The 14,175-nt window shown below is 41.4% G+C and overlaps 1 long non-coding RNA gene across 1 annotated transcript; it reads left to right on the forward strand.

Moving 5' to 3' along the window:
* The first annotated feature begins 5,865 nt into the window (after nucleotides 1-5,865).
* On the forward strand, nucleotides 5,866-13,834 carry LOC142873265 (uncharacterized). Its single transcript, XR_012921303.1, has 4 exons — nucleotides 5,866-5,982; nucleotides 11,256-11,357; nucleotides 11,436-11,604; nucleotides 13,716-13,834. It is a non-coding gene; the product is annotated as an uncharacterized LOC142873265 (long non-coding RNA).
* The last annotated feature ends 341 nt before the right edge of the window (nucleotides 13,835-14,175 follow it).

Here is a 14,175-nt window from a genome sequence, read left to right on the forward strand (position 1 = left end):
TTTAGGCTTACCCAAGTGGTGGATATTACTTGACAATGTATTTGATAAAGATTAAAGATTAAAGAGTGCATGGTCCCTTTAGCTGGTCTCAGCCTCTGGATTTTGAGTCTTGACCAACAGGGGCTTTGACAGGCCCTTTACACATAGAAAAAAAGAGGAAGCACACAGCACCATTCCCTTGAGGCTATAATGAGGTTAGTTCTTTCTACTTCAATATCTGCTTATCAAGCCTCAGTTTCCTGTGTTCCGGGCACTGTGGAAGATTCTGGGGAGATAACAATGACCAAGAGACAGTCCTACCCCCCTGTTTAGTGAGGGGGTTTAGGGAGGGAGCCAGTTTAGTATAGAAGACAAACATATAAACAGATAATTATAAGCAAATATCATGGGTTTGGTATTAGATGTATATGCCAGGCATAGTAGGAAGAGTAATCAACTTCATGTGAGGGAAAAGACAGGACTGCAGGAGGGGACTTTTAAGTAGGATTCTGATGTCTGAATAGGAGTTTTCCAGGCAACCATGAAATAAGAGTGGGCAGAGTGACACTCTAGAGAAAGAAAACAGCAGGCACAAAGACATGGATTCATGAAACAGCACTGTGTGTTTAAAGAACTACAATTGGTTAAGTATTGTTGGAGTGCAAAGTGACAGGAAGAGAGTTACTAAAATTGAGGCTGGACAGGTGGGCAAGGGTCAGAGTATAACTACCTTGTATGCTCTGCCAAGGGGGTTGGGTTTGTTTCAGGTGATGAGTTTTCATTGGGAGAGTGAGAGGATCAGATTTGCATTTAGAAAGATCACTCAGGCAGCCAGGGTCAAGAACGGACTTGAGAAGGGCAAGCTGGAGACCAGGAGACCCTTCAGAGAGAAACACACTAAACCTAGGTAGTACCTCACACCACCCAGCAGGTGGAGCCAGTAGGCCAGGACAGCTTGGTTGCCCGCTGCTAGGTAAGGAGGAAGGACGGGAAAGCACCAGCAGCCCACTCACTGTTTTCACGAGTAGGGAGCTTCTCAGCCAGGTGCTTATAACTCTGGAAAGAGCTGTAGTGACTTAAAGAATTCTCTAGAGCCTACTGGAAGCCATCTAAATGTTCACAAACAGGAGGCTCCTTAATCATCACAAAGCATTCACATACCGAGTTGCTAGGTGGTTGATGAGGTATATCTGTATGCATACACATGGAAAAAAGTCCAAGTGAAAAGAGCAAGTTGCAGAATAGTGTCTACAAATTGTTTTATGTCTAGAAAGATGATCATAAAATGGATATCAGCAGTAACTTCTGGAGAGGATTTTTGGGCTATGGACTGTGTGTGTGTGTGTGTGTGTGTGTGTAGATGTGTGTCTACTGTAACAAATACTATAAACTGAGTGGCTTATAAACAGTAGAAATTTACTTCTCACAGTGCTGGAGGCTGAGAAGTCCAAGATCAAGGCACTGGCTAATTTGGTGTCCAGTGAGGGTTCATAGAGGGTGCCTTCTTATTGTGTCTTCCTGTGGCGGAAGGGGTGAGGGGTCCCTCTCAGTCCTTTCTTACAAGGGTGCTAATCCCAATCGTGAGGGCTCCATCATCATCACCCAATCACTTCCCAAAGGACCCACCTCCAAATATCATCACCTTGGGGGCTTAGAATTTCAACATACAAATTTTGGGGAGACATAAGCATCCAGTCCATTGCAATGCATGTGTGTATGTATGTGTGTGTGTGTGTGTGTGTTGAACAATTTTATTGAGATATAGTTGACATATAATAAGCTAGATATATTTAAAATGTACAATTTAATAAGTTTTGATATATGTACATGCCTGTGAAGCCATCACTACAATCACAGTAATGAATATATCCATCACTCCCCAAAGCATCCTCACACCTCTCTGTAATCCCTCCCTACCATCCTTTCCTGTCCCCCATCGCCAGGCAACCACTGGTTTGCTTGCTGTCACTAAAAGTTTGCATTTTCTAGAATTGCATATAAATAGAATTATGCATTATGTCCTATTTTTAGCCTTGCTTCTTTCATTCAGCAAAATTATTTTGAGATTCATCTATGTTGTTAAGTGTATCAATAATTAATTCATTTTAATTGATGAATAGCATTACACTGTATAGATGTATCACATTACTTATCTGTTCATCTGCTGATGGACATTCAGGTTGTTAATGGTTTGGGGCTATTATGAATACGGCTGCTGTGAACATTTAATATACTGGTCTTTGTATTTGCATATGCTTTCATTTGCATATGTTTAATTTTTTAAGAAACTGCCAAACTGTTTTCCAAAGTGGTTGTACCATTTTGCATCTCAACAACTGTATATGAGTATTCCAGTTTCTCTCTATACTTGCCTATTTCTGGTATGATCGGAATTTTAAAGTTTGGCCCTTCTAATGGAAAATTTTTATTTAATGATTGATGACGTTGTGCATTTTTTCATATGCTTATTTGCCATCATCTATGATGAAGTGTGTATTCAAATTTTTGTGAGCTATTGACATTTATATTTTACTTTATAATTCCATAAAGTTATACCATTTTAAAATGAGCATCTCTCTCTTTTATAATTTTAAAAAACTAATTAAGAATATCTCAATCCAGAAGACAACAATAACTACAATTTGAACTTTAAACTTAATAGCAGTATGTTATGCTAAGGTGAAGGTAAACCCTGATTATATCCTTAATGATAAAACATTTGGTTTCAACATTTTGTCTTACTAGTAATAACCTCAAAATCAATACAATTTTTATTTCCATAGATTATTGCATTTGAGAGATACCATGAGTTTCGATGCAAACGAACCTGGCTTCAAACTCTATCTCTTTTACTTATCAGCCATGTGATCTTGGGCAAATTCTCAGAGCTTCAGTTTTCTTCTTTTAGAAATCTGACATATCCTTTACTTCATAGGTTCATTTTGAGGATTAAGTTTGATATTATATTTAACCAGTTGGCACAATAACTAGCATGTGGTATGTGCTCTACAAATATTAGAACTTCTATGACAAGGCAGTTTGATTGTCTTGACAACCAATTGTTCCATGCTCAAAATTCAAGCTAAGGCTAAATAAAGCACAGTCACAGTATTTTGTAAAGGAACTGTTGAAACCAATGTCAAGGCAGGCAACATCCTTTGTGATAACAGAGATCTCTCCCCTGCCCCCATTTATTTTTAAAGATTCTGAAAGAAGAGCCCTGCTTTGCATTTGGTTTTGAAAGGAGAGAAAAAAAAAAAAAAAAAAAAAAACCAGGAACAGGAAACCAAGGTTGAAATGGACTTTACTAGGGATCTTAGCACATACTAACTTTATCTGTAGAACCCTCAATTGTACCTGTTGCTCAGTCCACCAAATGGTCTTGCAGAGATGCTCATCATGGTACCCTGAAGGGTGGTTCAGAGTTAGTGCAGAGCTAATGCCACACATTCCAAATTTGGGTTATCATCAAGTTAGCGTTATTGGGGTCACTGTCAGTCATAAATGCTGTATATTGTGCAATGCAATGAAAGAATCCTGGAAACTACATCCAAAATGAAGCTTTTGGAAGGGAGACACGAGGAACACTAGCTGAACATATGGCTAAAGGAAGGAAATCAAGATAGCTGCAATGCCCTTGAATTTCTACAGGGGCAAATCTGCCAGCTGTCCCATCACCCTGAACCCCATGGTCCTTTGCCTCTACCTCTGTTATAGCAGCAGTGACCTTGTATGGGGGTTACTTGTTGCATAAGCTGTAAATTCTTAAGGAATTTAAGGTTTAAGTTCTTAAGGATTGCTGCTTGTGCATATTTTCAATTTTGTGTATCTCCAGCCTCTGGCACAAAGCAGGTTCTCAATTAAATTTATATATTTAAGGGTAACAGAAGAAGATTAAAAGTCTGCTATCCACAAATACAACTGGCTTGTAAGAAGAGTGGGTTCTGTATCAACGAAAAGTGGACCCCTGAGAGGGTTAGGAGCTGAGTCTGGGGCTTGAGTGAGCTGAATGGCTGTGCAGAGTAGAAAGAATTCAGAGTTTAGGTACAGGGGAGTGTTTGGAGGAAGGCGATGGGGAGGGAGAGAGAGGGAGGACCCAGCAAGATACTACATAGAGCAAAGCAGCCAATGAATAATACAGCTCCAGGGCCTGGTGGCCAAAGAATTTTGTTTAGTTTCGTTTTTTTTTTTCACAAAGGATGTCTAAGTTCACAATGAAGTTGTTTGAATTTCAGCAGCATAAACCTCTACTTGGCCCTCTAATATCTTCGATAAAGTCTACACATTCAGATTGCCTCGTATGTGTGGGTTGTCCATGGAAACCGAGGAAGGGGCTGAGTTTCCATCTGGGTCAGAGACAGAAAGGTGAGACCTTTTCTTGAACTAGTTCCATGGAGAGTCAGGAGTTGGAGGCAGAAGAGGCCCTAAGAAAGCAAACTTAAAGCAAGTTCCCAGGGAACCTGCAGAAATCTTGGGTAAGGCTTTTAAATTTCCTTTAAGATACTAATTTAAGAGTTTCTAGCCCATTTTATCTTACGGTGCAGGGAGATTGCAGCTGACATCTAGGCGATGGCAGGAAGAAAAGGGGGGCAGGGAAGGAAAGAACAGAATGAGGAGAAGATGCTTTTCCTACTTCGGGCTTTCTGATTATTTGATGTATAAATCCTATATGGAAGAAAAAGAGGCAAGAACTCAGGAGAGTGTAAGAGTGAGCAAAGGGAGCAAACAGCTGTGCAAAAGCTTAGAGACAGGAGCAGAGGTTCTCATAAAAGAGGTAAACCTTGAACTAGACTTGAAGGATGGAGCTACTGCTCTAAAAAGTTTATTTTTCTTTTGAAAAATGAGTAATTCTTTATACGTGTAGATATATGTAAATTATTTATCTAATTTCTTCTCTTATTGGGGAGGATGGGGTGGATAATGGGCTTTGGCTTTGAAATCAAACAGATCAGGCTCTAAATCTTGGCTCCTCTACTTATCCGCTGTGTGACTTTGGGCAAGTTACTTAAGCTCTCTGAGCCTAGGTGTCTTCATTTCTAAACTGGAAATAATAAAAGTATCTACCTCATGGTGTTGCTGGGAGACTTAAATAAAATAGGCCATGAAAAGTGCTTAGCATAGGGCCTGGCATGAGGTAAATATTCAGGAAAATGGTATCCATTTTTATGTAAGTTTATTAAACACAACTTGGAAAATATTGAGAAGAACAGAACTAAACACCACCCAGTAGTTCTACCATCCAAAGAAGAAAACCACAATTAACATTTGTGAGTATATTTTTCTAGTTTTCAGTTAACACATAATTTAGTTTTGTTTTCTTTTTTGTATTGCTTGTCATTCTGAGCATAAAATTTAAAACACTAATTTTTATATAGTTATCATAAGAATTTCTCCATCTTATTATAATCTCTTCAAAACATTTTTAAGGACTGCAGTGCATTAAATCGAGTTAACATATTGTAATTTACTCAATCATTCTCCTATTGTTAGACGTTTGTGTGGATTCCAAGGTTTTTTTTCCCCCTATTCTAAATAGCTCAGTAATAAACAAGTCTATGCATAAACCTTTTCCTTTATTTTTATTATTTTTTTAGAAATTATTTCCAGAAATGAAATCACTGAGGTAGAAGGTATGAGCAGTTTTAATGCTCCTCCTACTTAATGTCAAAATAATTCTGAAGGCATGTGGAGGAGGGGCTTCTAACTCCAGGCTCTCTCCTTACCGCCCTCCTTCTTACCTCTTTCCATGAGGAGGAAGAAGAGGAGGGAGAATATGATTAACCAAAAGCTCAGGCACTCACTGGGTCACCTTACCAGTGGGCAGGGTCATTTGGACAGGGTGACTAGGCAGAAAGAAATCTGGAGATAGTGTCTCTGTTTCCTGCCATTCTGTTGAATGCAGGCTGACCCAGAGCATGGAGCCCTGGGTGTTTCCTTTGCTCTCTTTCCTGCCATGTGGGCCACAGGCCTGACTCCTGCCTAGGCTCCTTGCTGAGCTCAGAGGTGAGTGCACTTGCTGTTCACATCTCTTTCTCTGTGGCTCCATCTCATCCACCGCTGATAAATACACACTGGATCATCTCTCTCTGCAAAATGACTGACTCACGATTCAGACTAGAGGAGAAGGCTCATCCTTATGTGTCTAGCCCTGACTGTGCAGAGCAGTTTCATGCACCAGAATTCTGCTTTGAGGTTTGGGGCCTAAAGCCCAGCTAACAATAAGGCTCTCTTTGGATTTTTGCCTTTCTTGGGGCCTGCCTGGGGGAGGTTTCTTCATTTGTAATCTGGAGGTAAAAAAAAAAGTCTCAGATGGGATTTAGGTACTCTCAACATCTCTGGCTACACTGTCCAAAATTCTCTGAATTGTTAGTGACAGAAATCCAGCCCAGTCTACGGCCATACAACCCTGAACGTGTCCGATCTCATCTGATCTTGGAAGCTAAGCAGGGTCGGGCCTGGTTAGTACTTGGATGGGAGCAATCCAGCCCAGCCCAGATACCTTAAGAAAAGTTGGTAAATGTTTAACAACTTCGTCTCTAGATAATAACAACAAAAAGCCCTGATTTGTACTGTTTGCAGGTTTCAGTGGGCTAGATACTCTCATCGTGGCCTTAGAGTAAATATTAAGGACTGGTTTCAGGCTCCAACCATTTAACAACCAGTTTACAAAATTCATAAACATTTAACATTAGGCCTGCAAGTCAGAAGAAGTCTGCTCTGGCATACTAAGGGTGGGAAAAAAAAAAAAAAGGAGGTGGATGATTCACTCACTTAATCAACATGTGGGAAGAGCAGGGACACAGAAAATGACCTCAGGAAAGATGGGAACCAGGGAAACTGAAGCCAACAGGGTTCTCTCTGCAAACCAACTTCTTTCTTTTCCCCCCTAGTACAGATCTACTCTCTCTATGTTTCAAGAGACAAGGCTCTTGGCCAGGGGTCCTCAAACTTACTAAACAGGGGGCCAGTTCACTGTCCCTCAGACCGTTGGTAGTGCCGGACTATAGTTTAAAAAAAAAACTATGAACAAACTCCTATGTACACTCCACATATCTTATTTTGAAGTAAAAAAAACAAACGGGCAAAAACACCCGCATGTGGCCTGCGGGCCGTAGTTTGAGGATGCCTGCTCTTGGCAGCTTCCGGAGTTGTATCCTCACAGGCTCACAGCCCTAGAAAAAGGAGGGCTTCAGCACTGGTGTGAAAAATCCCAGGGAAGGATTAGCCAGTCTTTAATCGCGCACTCTCCTCTGGGATCTGAGGGCAGGTGCGTTGCCTGAGCATCGTGGGGTCCACCAGGAGGGGTCAGGGAGGGTTGCTGGTCAGACAAAACCACTAATTTCCATTCCAGTGACCATCTCAACATGTCAGAACCTTGTTCCCATTTCTATTAGTCTCCAAAGAGGCTGAATCAATGACAGCATGAAGGAGCTATTTCACCTTATGTGTTTGACATTGTATTTTATAGTTTTCTCTTTTTTACAATCTCAGATAATTTCATAGGCAAAAATAATAACTCATTGATATTTTAAGTACTTCCATTTCTTACATTCACAAGTGAGGTTAACAATATGTTGCTTTTATTTTATTTTATTTTATTTTATTTTTATTTTTTTTTTTTTTGAGACAGAGTCTCACTTTGTTGTCCAGGCTAGAGTGAGTGCCGTGGCGTCAGCCTAGCTCACAGCAACCTCAAACTCCTGGGCTTGAGTGATCCTTCTGCCTCAGCCTCCCGAGTAGCTGGGACTACAGGCATGCGCCACCATGCCCAGCTAATTTTTTATATATATATCAGTTGGCCAATTAATTCCTTTCTATTTATAGTAGAGACGGGGTCTCGCTCAGGCTGGTTTTGAACTCCTGACCTTGAGCAATCCGCCCGCCTCGGCCTCCCAAGAGCTAGGATTACAGGCGTGAGCCACAGCGCCCGGCCTGTTGCTTTTATTTTTTTTTGAGACAGTTTCACTCTTACCCACAGCAACCTCAAACTCCTGGGCCCAAGCAATCCTCCTGCCTCAGCCAACCCGAGTAGCTGAGACTACAGGTGTGTGTCACCACACCTGGCTAATTTTTTCTATGTTTAGTTGACCAGCCAATTTCTTTCTATTTTTAGTAGAGATGAGGTCTCACTCTTGTTGCTGTCTCAAACTCCTGACCTCAAGCGATCCTCTTGCTTAGTCTTGCCTAGTCTCCCAGAGTGCTAGGATTATAAGTGTAAGCCACCATGCCCGGCCAGCAATATGCTTCTATATGTTAAATAATCCTATTTCATCTTCTGTTCATGTCTTTTGCTCACTTACCTTCTGGGATTTCAAGTTGTTTTTTAAACTCTTCATTCAACAAATATTTACACATCTACTGTTGTAGGCCAGGCACCTACAGACATAGGAAATATGCAAGACAGATAGGGTTCCCATCTTCAGGGTACTCACCCTCCATTTGTATGGCCTGTTTAGATAACGGTATACTGACCTTTGCTTGTCATATTTACAACAAATATTTTTCCAATATGCTTTTTTAAATGCTTTAATACAGCAGTTTTACATTTTTATGTAGTTAAATCTGACCTACTTTCTTCTTTCAACAAAACCTTTTTTCCCTGCTTAGATTCCATTTCCCCACCAAAATTTTAAGATATGATTCATTTTATTTATTTCCTATTTTCCTGGGCATGAAACTTTTGTATTCAAATACTGAATTCATTTATAATTTATTGTAGTATATCAGGTGAGCTGAGCATCTATATTGGTTATTTTTTCCAAACATTTAACACAATGGAGAAGTCTTCCCTTCTCCATTGATTCGTATAGATGACAATAGGCAGAATTTTGATCAGTGGAGAAGTGAGATGGGAGTTGTTGAAGGGCAGTTGGAGTTGATCAGTTTAGGGAATTTGGTATGGGAAATACTAAGGAAATGGGTAAATATGAGACATTAATTGAGGGGGTGGAGTTTGTCTGGAATAAAACGGTCCATGTATTGTAGTAATTCTTAACCAAGGATGCACAAACCTGCAGACTGGGGGAGTTTTAAAAACACATTCATGCCTGGGCAATCAAACCATTAGGTTTGATATAGGGCAAGGATTCATCTATTCTTTAAAAGCACCCCAGGTAGCACTGATATAGGAAATCGTGGGAGATAAAGCTGGTCAGATAGGTAGGGAACAGATTGAGAGAGATGGTAATGCCAAGCTGAATTTAGTTGTAGGTTCAGGAAACCTATAGAAAGAGTAGAGTTGAAAGAACATGGACTTTGGACTCAGGCAGATGTAAATTTCATCGCATTTGTACCACTTGCAGGCTATGTTATCTGGGCAGATTGCAAGTCCTCACTGAGTCTCTTTGTTTTATTTTTAATTTTAAACAAACTTAATATTTACCTAATAGGGTTGTAATGGTTCAATGGAAAATCAAGTATAAAATACCTGACGTGGCACCTGACAGGGAAATGAATTCTCCCTTTTTCCTCTTGAATGAGCCTTTAGCAACATGCCAGGCCAGCCTTGTAACTGCCTTTGGGATGAACTGATGTAAGACATTTCCACAGAAAACATGCAAATACATGTCAAGATGAGAAATGGAAAAAGATCCAAATTGCCCTTTAATCTCAGAGGTTTCAGAAACCTTCAAAGAGGCTGTACTTTTTAGGAGAGGAACCCTTCTTCCTTAGAGAAATGGAGAGAAGCTTTGAACTTCACAAATGCCTTGATTTCATAGTTTGACAAAGGCGAAATCTGGCTCTACTACAGGCCAACTCAGCTCAGTCGCAAAGATAATCCTCGCCCCTGGGCAGCTTAGCCTGTGAACCAAGGTCAGCTGTTATGAAAATAACAGAGTCATAGTCATTTTTATAAAAGAAAATTCCTCATGCAAACCTGTTTACAGAGCAATGAAGCTCCTTTCTTGAAGATGGAAAATACCATGCCTTCTCAGAAGATCCACCTGTCTTAACCTCATATTATTGATATTCATTCGGGTATTGATAAATATTTATTGACATCATTTCTGTTTGATAACTGCTTTGGAACTGGCCTCACTATAGTAATCATTTAAAACCGATTTTCCATGCTGCCTTGTATTTTAAATTGACACCACATATTTCTTTTTGGGATTGGGTGCTAATCAGTATTCCTTGGAGGTTACCCAAGGCTGTGTCTGGCAGAAAGGGAGAAGGGTTTGGAATCAGACACATGTGGTCTCAAGCCTTTTTTACTCTTGGTAGGGACGAGCTGGGTGACTTTAGGTTAATCACTAAGACACTCTGGGCCCCAGCTTAATTTTTCTCTAAAACAAAAACAATGTCTTTCTTACTCTAAAGCTAGTGCTGTCTTCCTCAAAGAGCTGCATTTCGTTGGTTGGAGAGGAGGAAAGTGCTCATTCATTCCAGAAGACAGGAACTGCCGAGGAGGCGTGATGGGTGTCTGAGAAGTCCCTGGGTGATGGCAGGGCTTGAGCTGCAGGGACGCGCACAGGTCAAGGGTCAATTTGCAACTGAATTGAAAACCTCCTGTGAATAGAGAGTCCTTCTCTGCTTCACCTTCACTTGGCATCAGAGAAATAGATCAAGAGAAGGATGGCATTGTTGACACTTGAAGAAAGAACAAGTGGAACCTGGGCTTATTGAAACAAGAGGGGCTTTAAGTTAGCAATTTATCCTACGTTAGCAAACAGTCTCCTTTCTAACAGACTTGAAATCTCCCGGCTGACAGAGGCTCAGGAGTTCATCGGTGACTCTCAGTCTCTTCTATATACAGCAGGTCCTCAAATAATGTCGTTTCATTCAATGTTATGTTGTTATAATGTTGATGAGGAAAAAAAAGAAAAAAGATAGATTCCCGGCTGGGGTCACTGTCTGTGTGGACTCTGTACGATCTCCCCACATCTGCGTGGGTTTTCCATGGGTCTTCCAGTTTCCTATCACATCCCACAGATGTGAATGTCAGGTTCATTGGCATGCCTGCGTGTTGCCCGTCTGAGTGAGTGTGGGCACGTGTGAGCGCACCATGTGATGGAATAGATCCTGTCAAGGGCGGGTCCCGGTCTTGTACCCTCCACCCTGAGCTAGAATAATTGGGTAAATAATTATTGCCCTTTTTTTTATTAATCTTTCTTAAATGAATGTATAACTCATATTTATTTCAATGTTTAGTATGAGAAGTGTCTTGATCTTTATTTAGAAGTCTGACGGTGTTTTTGTGACCAGAAATGTGCCATAGGAACTTAACTCTTATTTGAATCAATTAGCCTCTGGTAAAACTGTCATTTTTCTTAAAGCTGCAGTCTCCGAGAACCTGTGGATGGCGTTATGTGAGGATTTACTGCACTACGCAAGTCTCCTGAGTTACTGCGATGATTACTGTGGTTGAAAGTCTCCTGGTGAGCTCCCGTTCCCTCATTCTCATCTACCTCCTTCTAGGAAGAAACCCTACAGAGGCTAATCTGAGTTTCCAACAGCAGGGTCCTCGTTCTGGCTGCTGCGTCCCAGGTGATATTCCAAAGCTGATGAGGATGCTGGGCCCAGTGCACTTGCCCTTTCCTTGATGTGTCCCTGCTGGACATGAACCTGGGGCCCAGGGAACTGATCAGAAGTCAGAATCCAAACTCCTGGACTCCCTTATTGAAGGTAGAGGAATTCAACCAAAGGGCTGTAATACTGCGTTTATTATACAACTCTGGCATCACATTAAGACCTAATGGTTTTCAGAGCAAATGCCAATGTAAGGAAACAGTAAGTCTCTAATGCAGCTAAACTTCAAAGAATAACCAGGTGTTAATGATTAGGGACACCAGCCTAACAGGACCACGAGATTCAGCTCACTGAGCAGTCACTGGGTTCTTACTAGGCAGCCTGTCTTGTCCTGGGTACTGGCCATGGCAGCCATGGCAGGACAGACACGGAGATAATAGTGATAATGACATTGATAACAATAACAGCCACGTGTGCTGAGGGCTGATTATGCATCAGGCATTGTGCTCATTTATTTGTTCGTTCAATAAATAGCAGGGGCTCATAAATACTTGCTGAATGAATTGCTCACGTGCACCAGCTGTACTGGCCTCATTTCTTTTCCTTGGATAAGCCTCAGGGCCTTTGCATTGGCTCTTTTTTTTTCTGCCTGGAAGGCTCTTCTTCCAGATATTTGCTTGGCTGGCTCCCTTACTTCCTTCAGGTCTTTCCTCAAAAGTCACCTTCTCAGTGAGGTCTACCTGAACACCTAATTTAAAATTAGAACCCCTGTCCCAATCCCAGGCCTGTTTTTCCCTCTTAGCACTTAGTACTGCTGTATGTAGCGTGCTGTATTTTACAGATGTGCTACCGTCTGGCCTCCCTTGCTAGCCTGGGGGCTCCACCGAGTGCATCCTGTAGCCTCATTGCCTAGGTCTGATGCTCAAATTTGTTCCATGAACTGAATGAAAGAAATACTTTCTTAGTGCCGAGTATGTGCCCTGCCCAACAATAAGCACCAGGACAATGCCATGAACAGGGCAAAGTTGTGCCCTCTAGAGGCCTAGGCCCTGTTGAGGATAAGATATTGAACTAATTACACAACAATCTTCATTCTCCTGTAATAGAATAGGCTGGATGCTTTACTGATATCATTTCACTTTGAAACCCTACCACAGCCCTAGGTCGTGGGTACTATAATTCACAGTTTGCCAGTGCTATCTTTGTTTTTTCCATAGCTGAAAATATCCAGATTAGGCTCTGAATGACAGAAGGACAAGACTTTATTTAGCTGGCAAACATTGATGATAACTATGTATATGTAACTTACAATTATAATGGTCTTTTTCATATACATTACTTCCCATGAATCCTGTGACATATTCATCCTAACTTATAAATGAGGAAACTGAGGCCTAGAGAAGTTAGAAAACTTACCAGAGCCACACACCTAGTAAGTCTTCCAGATAGGATCAGACCTATTCGGCATCCTTGCCACTCTTCCTGAGTATGAGGAACCCAAACGATGAAGGGACTGATGGTTGGGGAGGCAGTCAGGACTAGATTTTCCTAGACAAGGAGGCAGCTGGGACTTTCAAGTTGGAAGGCTGGGGAGAGCTTGAACAAAGAACAAAGGCTTGCAAGTGGCTGTAGGGCAGGGAGTCGCAGATAGAGTAGAATCCTAGGTAGGTGGGGAGGCATAGCTCTCAAACCCCAACCCCCACAATCTTCACACACATTCCTGGCCATTGTGGTTTGATTCTAATAAGGACATATAGCAGACTCCTTTAGCAAGGCAGGAGCAGGACGAAAATGGTCTCAGGGATTAGGGTTTTTGCAACTACTTCCCCATCCCATTCACTTAGGAATCCATCATTCTCATGCACCTCTTCTATTTTTTTGCTATTAAATTAGCAACATATATTTATAAGGTGTCATTGAAACCTATCATAAAACATTGCATTTACCTATAATGCCCACTTCTGCTGAAGTTTCAAAGCTTTGAGGCTTTTCCAACGTTCCCACTACCTAAAGTGTGGGTACCCTGCTAATGTAGCAAGCTGAAAATCAGAAGCCTAGAATTCTAAGTCATGGACTGTCATATGAATCCATTCATCCATCCATCAGTTATGAGCTGAATTTTATACCCCCAAATTTATATGTTGAAGCTCTCTAGAACCTCATAATGTGACTACATTTGGAGATAGGGTCTTTAAAGTGGAGAGGGAGTTAAAATGAGGCTGTTAGTGTAGGCCCTAATCCAACCAACTTGTGTCCTCATAAAAAAGGAAATGTGAACACACGGAGAGACGCCAGAGATGCATGTGCACAGAGGAAAGACCATGTGAGGACACAGCAAGAAGGTGGCTATCTGCAAGCCAAGGAGAGAGGCCTCAGAAGAAACCAAACCTACTGACATCTTGACTTTGGACTTCCAGCCTCCAGAACTGTGAGAAAATAAATTTCTGTTGCTTAAAGCTACCCAGTCTGTGGTATTTTGTTATGGGAGCTTTAGCAAACTAATATACCATCCCTGCATCATCTATTGAGTGCCTCCTACAATCCAGGCAAATTGCCTGGTGCTGTGGATAAGAGGAACAGATCAGTTTCCACCCTGAAAGTGATAGTGTGGATGACAGTGAGTAAATAGACAATTACAATACACTGTGACAAGGGCTATGACCCTCTGGGAGCTGGGGGTGTACCAGGGAGGAACACTTCATCCAGGTTGGGGGTGAAGGCAGGAAG

The sequence above is a fragment of the Microcebus murinus genome, chromosome 10, assembly GCF_040939455.1.
Source record: "Microcebus murinus isolate Inina chromosome 10, M.murinus_Inina_mat1.0, whole genome shotgun sequence".
Taxonomy (NCBI): Eukaryota; Metazoa; Chordata; class Mammalia; order Primates; family Cheirogaleidae; genus Microcebus; species Microcebus murinus.